The sequence below is a fragment of the Chanodichthys erythropterus genome, chromosome 11 (genome assembly GCF_024489055.1).
Source record: "Chanodichthys erythropterus isolate Z2021 chromosome 11, ASM2448905v1, whole genome shotgun sequence".
NCBI lineage: Eukaryota > Metazoa > Chordata > Actinopteri > Cypriniformes > Xenocyprididae > Chanodichthys > Chanodichthys erythropterus.
In genome coordinates, this window is record NC_090231.1 from 56,252,642 (window position 1) to 56,263,403 (window position 10,762).

Here is a 10,762-nt window from a genome sequence, read left to right on the forward strand (position 1 = left end):
GCTATTTGCAATGGTTACTGTTTTCTGTTTTTATATGTGTGATTTTTGGTGAATTGTATTAAAATCAGTTTGGGTCAGTTTGACCTGCAAACATCATGACAACTCTCGAAGTGAATTATTTAAACCAGCATTTCACAAGTTCACACTTACATAGTGTAATTAAATAGAGTAAAGGTTATGCATATTTGGCATGCTGTCCAAGGGTTGGGATAGGAATAGTTATAAGTGAGGAGATGGGGTGGTGGAGGGATGCTGGAAAACTGTCATAGAACAGAGGTAAGTCTGCTGTATATATACCTCCTGATGCTAATTGAGTTCATTAACTGAATAAGCTTTTCCTGTGTTAATTTGGTTAATTATTTGAACGTGCTCCTCCCAAACTTCGTTTATAACCTAATTTATTGGCATGCATTTGGCATGGAAAGCTTGATTTTGGCCGACGACTTCTGCTACGCTGCTGCTGAGCAAATACAAGGATTTGTTCAGCTTAGTCAAAATAACAAACATAAAAAACAAGTTGCAGCAAGAAACTGTTAGAACCCCATTAACAGATCTCTGCAGGTGGTACTGGGGTGGAGGACGGATAGCCAGAGGGAGCGTCTCAATCAGCTCCCTAATTCAGTAGTCAGATTCATAAATACCACTCGTGATGTTGTACAATGAGGATGTTGTCATGTCGCCAGAAATCATTTATGGTTATTCACATAACCCTGGTTCCCTGAGATAACAGGAACAATCATTGCGTCAGTTCGCTGATGCTTATGGGGAAAACTCAGTTTTCTCAGAATCCCACAGGGAACCAGGGTTACATGATTAACCATAAACGTTCCCTTTCAATACGGTTCACTTGCCTTGCATCAGTTCACTGAAGCTTATGGGGAACGTAATCCGATAGCACCATGCTACAATCACAGAACGGAAGCCGATCTGCGAGCCGACAGCTTATGGGTGCTCGGTTGAGGGCCCCATGGTCAGCTGCATAACAAAAGTGCTTGAAGAGCAGGGATGTAAAATTTGATGACGGTTGCACTATCGCATCCACAATCCATCTGAAATCCTTTGCTTCGAAACTGGCAGCCCTTTAGTGCAGCCTCCGAAGCTGACAAACAGCTGCTCTGACTGAAAGTCAGTTGTCTCAAGCAGCTCAAAGGGAGGTTCCTGAAGTGCCCTAAGGACTGTGGAAAGGTCCAGTGATGGGACCAAGCACAGGCAGGGAGGATTCAACCATCTAGCCCCTCTGAGAAACTTAATGACCAGGTTGGGTTTCCCAACCGATTGGCTGGCCACCAGGTTGTGATTCGACGTGATGGCTGCCACGTATACTTTGAGCGTGGAGGGGTCTCCTGCAGAAATATGAGAACTGACAAAATCTCGCATTTAGTGTGTTCTAGTTTCCAAGATAAGCATTAGCTTGAGAAAACAGACCATTTTGGGGCATAAAGGAGCCTTGGGGATAGGGGTCCTCACCTCAGAGACTCTGACATTCTCATAACTTCCTGGGGAAGGCCTGGCGGCTTCCGTCGAGGAGGGAAGGCATAAAGGTGCAGACGAGGCCATTTCTGGGCCAGTGCATCCATTTCCTTCGAAAAGTATATCTGACAATGGGAGTTCTCTACCATAGTGAAGAGATCCACATCCACCTGACCGAAAGTGCACTATATCGCGTTGACCCCCTGGGGGTGGAGTGCCCATTCCCCCGGCGGTGGTCTGCTGTGTGACAACATGTCTGCTCCTATGTTTGAGGAGCCTGGCATGTTAACTGCCCTCACTGAGCGGAGGTTCCTCTGTGCCCATAGGAGAAGACGAGGGCAAGACCTGAGACCTCCTTGGTGCTTTATAAAAGCAACCACCGTCCTATTGTCTGAGTGGATCATGATATGATGACCTCTGAGTTCCGGGTGGAACCCCTTGAAAGCCAGAATCACTGGCATCATTTCTTGGCTGTTGATATGCCAATTTGACAAAGGGCACCCCAGCCCATCTAGGAGGCCCATCTGTCACGACCACTTTCCTCCTGGAAACCGAGCCCAGCGTTACCCTGTCCTGGTAAAAGTGGGGTGATTTCCATGGAACCAAGTCTCTGATGCAGTTGTGGGTCACATTGAGAGTGTGTCAGTCCGTGCACCACACACGAGGTGGGACACGGGCCTTCAACCAGAGTTGGAGTGGTTGCATGTGGAGCAGGCCCGGTGGAATGACTGAGGAAGCTGTCGCCATGAGGCCCAGCAGCTTCTGAAACCTCTTGAGGGGGAGAAGAGACCCCACCTTGAACGAGGCCACCATGCTCCTGATTTCCAGGACATGTTCCTGTGAGAGCCAAACCTGCATTTGATTAGTCAAAGACTGCCCCCAGTTGACCCTGAATCCCAGGTTTTCTGGATGGTTGAGGAGCAGAAATCTGTGGGCACATAGCCCTCTTTCCAATTGGGCTATAAGCAGCCAATCATCAAGGTAGTTGAGTATGCAGATTCCCGTCTGCCTCAGAGGGGAGAGAGCTGCATCTACACACTTCAAAGAAGTACGCGTAGGTAGAGAGTCTGAACGGAAGGACTTCATATTAGTATGTCAACTCCTCGAATGTGAATCTCAAGAACGGGGGCTATTTTTCTATTCAGTTCAATTCACATTTATTTGAATAGCGCTTTTCACAATACATATTGTTTCAAAGTAGCTTTACAGAGAGTGCATGTCAACAATACAGTTTAGAGGAGTCTGTTATCAGAGTTGACTGTGTCCAAATTATTTAATTTCAGAAATGTACATATATAATCACGCAGTTAACTAACAATGTAATAATTTAGGCAGGAGTAGGCGCTGTCTCTTCACAGGTGTTGGTCATCTGAAGTCTTCAGCAAATGGAGAATAATTAGCGTAGCTGCTGTCTTTAATCAAAGATATCTGGATGGGAAAGTAGGCGTCTTTGAGATCCACTGATATAAGCCAACCCCTGGGGTGAATTTGCGTGAGGATTTGTTTCATAGTTAACATTTTGAAATGCCATCTCATGAGGGCACAATTTAGACATCTCAGATTAAGGATGGGTCTGAGGCCACCATCCTTCTTGGGGATGAAGAATTAGAATTAAACTCGCTGTGTTCTCTGGGAACTTTCTGCATGGCGCCATTTTCCAGCAGAGACTGAACTTCGGCTCTGATGACATGAGAACTGTCATCTGAGAACGAAGTGTGAATCATGCCCATGAAGCGGGGCAATCTGCGAGTGAATTAAAACGAGTAGCCTCGTTCTATAAATCCAGTTCAATACTCTGGGGATGGCTTCCCATGCCTGGTGTCGAGTGGCAAATGGTCAAAGTACTAAGTAACAGCAAGAATGGGTTTTGGTGCTGATGGGGCAGGCCCAGAACCGTCAACAAACACATCACTGGTGGTCCGGCCTTGGCAGGACTTAACCTTTTCCTCCTCCGTCCTGAGGCATCGTATGCTCGGTGTCCAGCTCTAGCTTGGGGCGAAGCCCCTGACGTTTCAGAACAGGTGGCGTTTGGCCAGGTGGAGGCATGGCTTGACTTTGGACGCTGTGGAGTCGACTGGGTCATCTTGGAGTGACTGGAGGCAGTGGAGAAGCTGGCTCTTTTTGGCAGGAAGTGACGCATAGCCTGCAATGAATTCTGGGCTGTGATGTAGTGTTCCACGAAGCTGTCCACCACAGAACCAAACAGGCCTGACAGAGAGATGGAGGAGTCGAGAAAAGCTGTCCTGTCAGCATCCTTAATCTCAGTAAGATTAAGCCACATGTGGCGCTCCAGCACCACTAGGCTGGCCATAGTGCAGACAATGGCTTAGGCGGTGGCTTTGATAGCTCATAGGGCCAAGTCAGTTGTGCTGCATAGCTCTTTAAACATCTGGTCAGGTCCACACTTGTCCATGTCATGGAGAAGTTTGGCCTGGTACACCACTGTACACCAAAGCACGGCCATTGTATGCAGTGCGGAGGCGGCCTGGCTATCAGTGGCGAACGTTTAGAGGCGAGCGCTGATGGGGTGCTGCAGATAGCAGAGGGTGGCGCTGCGGCTTTCTTGAAAAGGTCAAAAAAGGTCAGTTGTAAATATAGGGTGGCGATGTAAAAAAAGCACAGCTCACACAAAAGTCACTTTTAACACAGCAAGTTCTTTAAAACCGTGAACATGACCAAAATTTGCTTAGGGAACTTTTGCCAAATTTACAGTAATGGTTAGATTGGTTTAAGGTAACAATATGTGGAGTGGTGAGACAGAAAGGAATTTTTTTTTTTACAGTGTAGAAAGCTGCACATTTTGTTATTCCACAGAAAGTCTCATACTGACAAGCATAGAAGTATCGGAGCAGTCATAAAATTGTAGGTTGTCTGTCTGTTGATCCTTTTTTTTTTTTTTTTGTGAAGCTATAAAATTGCAGACCCGCAATGCAGTCTGTCCGGCATATGAAGTGTTTTGAAAAATAATGTTCTCCCTATCATACACTTTGGCTGGTGTTAAGTGCAGGTGTTAAATACGAAACATGTGTTTAGGAGTGTCTGCAACAATTGCCTTTCGATAAACCTTTGTTCTGACGCATTCTCTGCCGCCCCATTATCACTAGAGGTAGGGGATTTAGTGGCAAGTGTGTCTTCATCAGAGAAGCGCCTTTGAGAGCAGAAATAACAGAGAAGAACACCTGTGCAATCGAGCGTCCTGCGCGAAGGTGTCCTGAATTGTGGTGTCCCCACCATTAGCAGCCCGCTGCAATTACCTTCCCCTGAGTTTCCTTCTGATCCCTCCCTTCATAATATCAAACAAGACCATGAGCTCGTTTCAGCTTCACTGAGCCAGAACTGCTGTTTACTCACAAAAACAAAGGGGTGAGGCGAGGAGCCACGGAAATAGCTGCTAAATGCTTGACTCTCACTGGCCAAGCATCTGATCTGAGCTTCTATTGATTTGTACTAAAGATCCTGGTCATTACAAGTAATTGATTCCAGCATCTAAGCAGTGTCTTTAGAGGATTATTAGAATGCCTCTGGCATTTATTCCCACCAGAGAGTGCTTCTGAAGCTTTTTACATGTTAAATTTTTATTAACAAGCTTGTGTTGGTAGAATAGAAATTGCAATGGGCTAGTGTGTTTAAACTTTTTTTTTCATAAAATGGTTAGTTTAGGTTCTGTTTGCTTAGGTAGCAGTTTAGGTGCTTGGTCCTTGTGTAGCAAGACCTTTTACTTACTGAAGGTCTAGGCTCTGTAGAGTGCTGCTGGGATAAAGTATTTTTGTAGGCCAAAATCTGTAAACGAGTTAGCATTTTAGCATTTAGGTTTTTTGAATGGCTTTTTGGTTAAATGCCTGAAATGAGGTCTGTGGTGAACATAAGCTCAATATATTTTCACATTTTATTCTTCACATAAAATACATTTGTAATACCTTCTCTCCTTTTTTTTTTTTTTTTTTTTTTTTACTTTCACTTGTCTCAAAAAATGAAATTCCTAACAAGTGGCTAAATGGGACTACAGAGGTTGTTGGGATATTAAACAAAAAGAAGCAGCTTTGAATTGATACAGTATGTTTTCATAATACATCAAGCTTTTTAAAATAGATTTCTGATGATATGATAACTTATGGAAAGCGTTTGTATTTTTGTTTTCATTATGCATTAACTGTTTGTAAATGTAGTAATGGCCGTGTTGCCTGGACAGAGAAATTGACGTTTATTTGTAAGCAAAAGACAAACAATATCAGCAAAACGCGTCTTTTTTTGAACTTTGGACTTTTGACAGATTCAAGGCTTTCGTGAAAACTATAGATTGTACTTCCGCATTTCTGTATCTGAGGGTTATTAGCAAAACAGTAGGTTTATCACTGAAAATTGTATCGTACTCTGTCTATGGCAACAGCTTTCTTACCTGTATGCAACAGCATTTTGCTTCGGAGGGTTGGGCGGAACTGGGGCTATGGCAGTTTCTTTCATTTTTTCCCCCTCCTTTTGGCCTAAAACCCTGTGTTCATTGTTATCCAGGTTTAAACGATGACTACAAACATGGATGTTTTTCAGATTGTTCTTCTTCAGGTGTTCTCTCCATATTTACAATTCTCTTCTCTTCTTATGATGCTCTGTATCCTTCACTGGAAACCAAGAGTAACTCACTCCCGCTAAACGTTTACTCTTTGAATTCTTCCACCCGGGAAAAATACAAGTCGACACCATGACTAAAAGTTTGCTAAGAAGTATTTCCTACTAAAGCAAGGCAGAATTTCACTCTGGCCAAGCACATCCATAGCAGACTGGGAGTGGCCTTGGATGGCAACATGCCCAGTGTATTATGGGTGTTTAAGTCTTCCTACCAATTGGGCAAAAATGGAAGACAAACTGTCATGAAACTCTAGGTGGCGCAGGCTGATAAGTCCTTAACTCAATCTGCTTGCAATCACATCATTCTCTATTGGGCACAGCTGATTGATTCCTGCTGTATCAGTTGCAGCGTGCTTTCAGAAACCCTCCACCTTCCCCAGCTCCACCTGTATAAATCTGCTACGAGTAATTCATGTATTGTACAGCAGCACCATGTGTCACTGCAGAGTGTTGTGTATGTATTAGATGTATTGCCTGTACTTGCTCTGCAGTAGCAGCAGTAACAGCAGCAGCAGCAACGTAGCAGATCTGAGGACTGTTTCATAAAAGGTGCTAAGAAAAGTGAGGATTAAACTCCAAAACCTGACTTGAATTAACCTAACAAATGAGTTGGGGCTAAAACGGTTTCATAAAAGGTAATTAAAGTTCACGCAGCCCTGCTAATTCGATCCAGGTTTACATAGTCAAGATAATTTCACGTGCACGCTTTTTTTAAGCAGCCCTAGAGGTCGATCATACAGTAGATGAAATCGATCCACCATAGGAAACAGCATACATTTTGTGCTATTTTATGCGTTTGACACATGGTGTTTTCCTCAGTGCATAACTTACTTTTCACAAGTTTATTCTCCATCTGAAAATGTTAGAAAGTCATGCAAATTTTTCCATTTTGCTGATAAACTTCACAGTGAACGAGTGCTGCTGCGCGCATGCACGCTAAACAGACGGAACGCAATAGAAGCGCAATAATTCTTAAATATACATTTCGCTAAAATATTTGATTTTGGACATTAAATGTGCCTTATGTACAATTTTAAACCTACAAGTAAGTGTATTTTTATGATAGTAACTGTAAATTGACTATTGTAATGGGGTAAATCAATGTACTTTGGGCCAATTACTGAGTTTAGACTGATCTTACCAATTAAAATTTAGTCTGTGCATATATATATATATATATATATATATATATATATATATATATATATATATATATATATATATATATATATATATATATATATATATATGAGAGACCAGAGTATAGATTAAATATGGGCCTTGGAAAAGGCTAGCTGACTTTATTGTGCTTTGACTACAGTGGGTAGTTCCAGTGTGGACAACCACCATGCATGCTATTTCTGCAGGCTGCATCTTACTCTGTCACTCTTTTCATAAATTTTGCTGGCTCTGAAACATTTCTCCTGCTCTTTGTCTAGCCAAAAAAAAAAAAAAAAATCATTTATCACTTAATAAAAGATTAAAAATGAAGGCCTGATTGTTTCAGGGGCCTTGTCACAGGTCTATTGATTTTGAATTTTGTGTTACTTTTGCTATATTTTCACACTTAAAACAATGATTTGGTAATCCTCTTGTTCCACTGTACTCTTTTGTGGTAAGAAATAAGTCTCCTGACAGTTCTCTCCCAAGTGGTTCATTGTTGTCAGCATTAAGTCTGAGAATGATTCAGTGGGCTATATAACACTTAATTTATAAGAAATTACTTCTCTTTAAATGTTTTGGTTCAACATACTTACCTTTTAATAAAAAAATGCCATATATATATATATATATGTAGTGCCCTCCACAAATATTGGCACCCTTAGTAAATATGAGCGAAGGTGGCTGTGAAAAAAAATCTGCATTGTTTATCTTTTTGATTTTTCATTCAAAATATTCACAAAATTCTAACCTTTCAATGAAGTAAAAGAATTGAAAATGGGGAAAAAAAAGCTCATTATGAAATAAATGTTTTTCTCCAATACACGTTTGCCACAATTATTGGCATCCCTGGAAATTCTTCTGATTAAAATATCTCTGAAGTATATTCCCATTCACATTTACATTTTTTTAGCACACCAGGGTGACTAGGAGCATGAAATCATGCAGCCATGACTTCCTGTTCCACAGGAGTACAAATATGTGTAAACACAAAGGCCAAATCCCCTTAATCATTCATCACAATGAGAAAGAACAAAGAATATAGTTCTGATGTGCAGCAAAAGATCGTTGAGCTTCACAAAGTAGAAAATGGGTATAAGAAAAAAGTTAACGCATTGAAAATCCCAATTTCCACCATCAGGGAAATAATTAAGGAGTTTCAATTAATTAAAGATGTTACAAATCTGCCTGGAAGAGGACGTGTGTCTAAATCGTCCTAATGCGCGGTGAGGAGGAAAGTTTGAGTGGCCAAAGACTCTTCAAGGATCACAGCTGGAGAATTGCATAAATTAGTTGAGTCTTAAGTCTCAGAAAGCCTAAAAAAAGTTACCAAACAGCACCTACATCCCCACAAGTTGTTCGGGAGGGTTTCAAGAAAAATCCTTCTTTGCTCATCCAAAAACAAACTCCAGCATATACAGTAGTCAGACATGATTGGAACTTCAAATGGGACCGGCTTCTATTGTCAGATGAAACTTAAAAATAGCTTTTTGGCAGCAAACCCACCAGATGGGTTTGGTGCACACATGGATAAAAAGTGCTCCATGCCCACGGTTAAATATACTGCTGGATCTTTAATGCTGTGAGCCTATTTTTTCTGCTGGAGGTCCTGGACATCTTGTTCAGATGCATGGCATCATGGATTCTATCAAATACTAACAGATAAAAAATCAAAACCTGACCACTTCTGCTAGAAATCCAATAATGGGCCGTGGTTGGATCTTCCATCAGGACAATGATCCAAAACAAACATCAAAACCAACACAAAAATGTGTCACTGAGCACAAAATGAAGCTTCTGCCATGACCATCCCAGTTCCCTTACCTGAAACATAAAGAAAATGAGTGGAGTGAACTGAAGAGAAGAAGCACCAACATAGAGCTGGAATCTGAAGGATCTGGAGAGATTCTGTATGGAGGAATGATCTCCGATCTCTCTCAGGTGTTCTCCAAACTCACCAGGCATTAAAGAAAAAAACTCAGAGCTGTTATCTTGGGAACACTGTATATATATCTATCTATATATCTATCTATATATATATATATATATATATATATATAAATATATATATATATATATATATATATATAAATATATATATATATATATATATAATGTCAAATAATTGTATGTGAGAGAGTCAGCTGTAATATCATTGCATTCCTATTGGTCAGTATTAGAAAAGCTCAGCTTAGCCTGACAGCCTGCCCCGGACCAGGCTAGTTTCCCAGCATAAGTTGCCAGAGTGACTGAGTTTGAACTAATTCAAGTTTGTTTTATGAAACAGAATTCACTGACAACAAGTCTGACTAAGTAAAATAAGCCTGGCTTGTTTTCTAATCTTGTTTTATGAAACAGCCCTCTGTTCCACCAAGACCAAACCAATCGACATTGTAGATTAAAAATGTTCCTTTTAAAATGTGTAAATGAAACACTTGTAATTACAAGCATAAGAAATTCATTTTTATGATCATTTTGCCACTGCTGTGGTTAATATAGTTGCTAAAACTCACTTTGTGCCATTTTCGTAGCCCTGTGTCACTGATCTAATCAGCCCTCACATCTGGTTTTAATCATATTTAATGGATAAGTTGTGCCAGAAGCTATTTCCAGTTTAAGATCACTTTGACAGATCCTGTTTGTTTATGAAAACCTTTGAGGGTTTAGGTAGCCTATATGAAATGGAAATAAGTTGCTTAATTTAATAATTTCTTGCCAAATTGATGTGATGAATGTCTTAGTACAGATTTTCAATGTTTAAATAAATTTAAAGTGACACAAAAGAATGGACTGTCATTAGGTAGAAATCTCACTCTTTCACATTTCACTTCGCTCCTCTTACATTAAACTAATAGCATTCTCTCAGAAACAGGGACAACACAAAAGAACAATATGATGTGCCCCTTTCAGTGTGCTGGTCTGTCATATAGCATGTGTGGCTAATCCTTTTCTGGCAAGGATTGGCTATTAAACCCCCCTTCTTTTCTCTCTTAGAGCAACATCAGCAGCAGAATATGATCATAGCTTTATTTGCTGCGTCCCCGCAGTGTGGGATTGTCACAATGACATGCCTCTGAGTACCAGGAGGACCATCAAAGGCAGTAGCCATTGATCCATATCTTCAAACACTGCATTACAGAATTGAATTAAAGAGACATTTAGTCCACAAACATTTGGACATCAAAAACCTCAGCTGTTGCCTGGAGACTAGGTTCTCAGCCAGAGCACAGCAGCGAGTGGTGGTACTGTAACACAGTGACATCCGAAAACCTCAGAGGACATATTCAAAGATCGTTCTTATTTTTTGTGCTATCACAGTGCAAATGCACAATTAAGTGCTCTATTATCGACATGTATTATACCTAAAATTGCGGCTTGTTGAGGAGAGGTGTGCTATTACTTTTCCAAGTGACTAAGCGTTGCGGAAATTCCGTAAATCTAGAGTACATTGAAGGGACAAGGGAGGATTCAGGTCATATCCAGGTGCTTGATGATGAGCTGTTTTTAC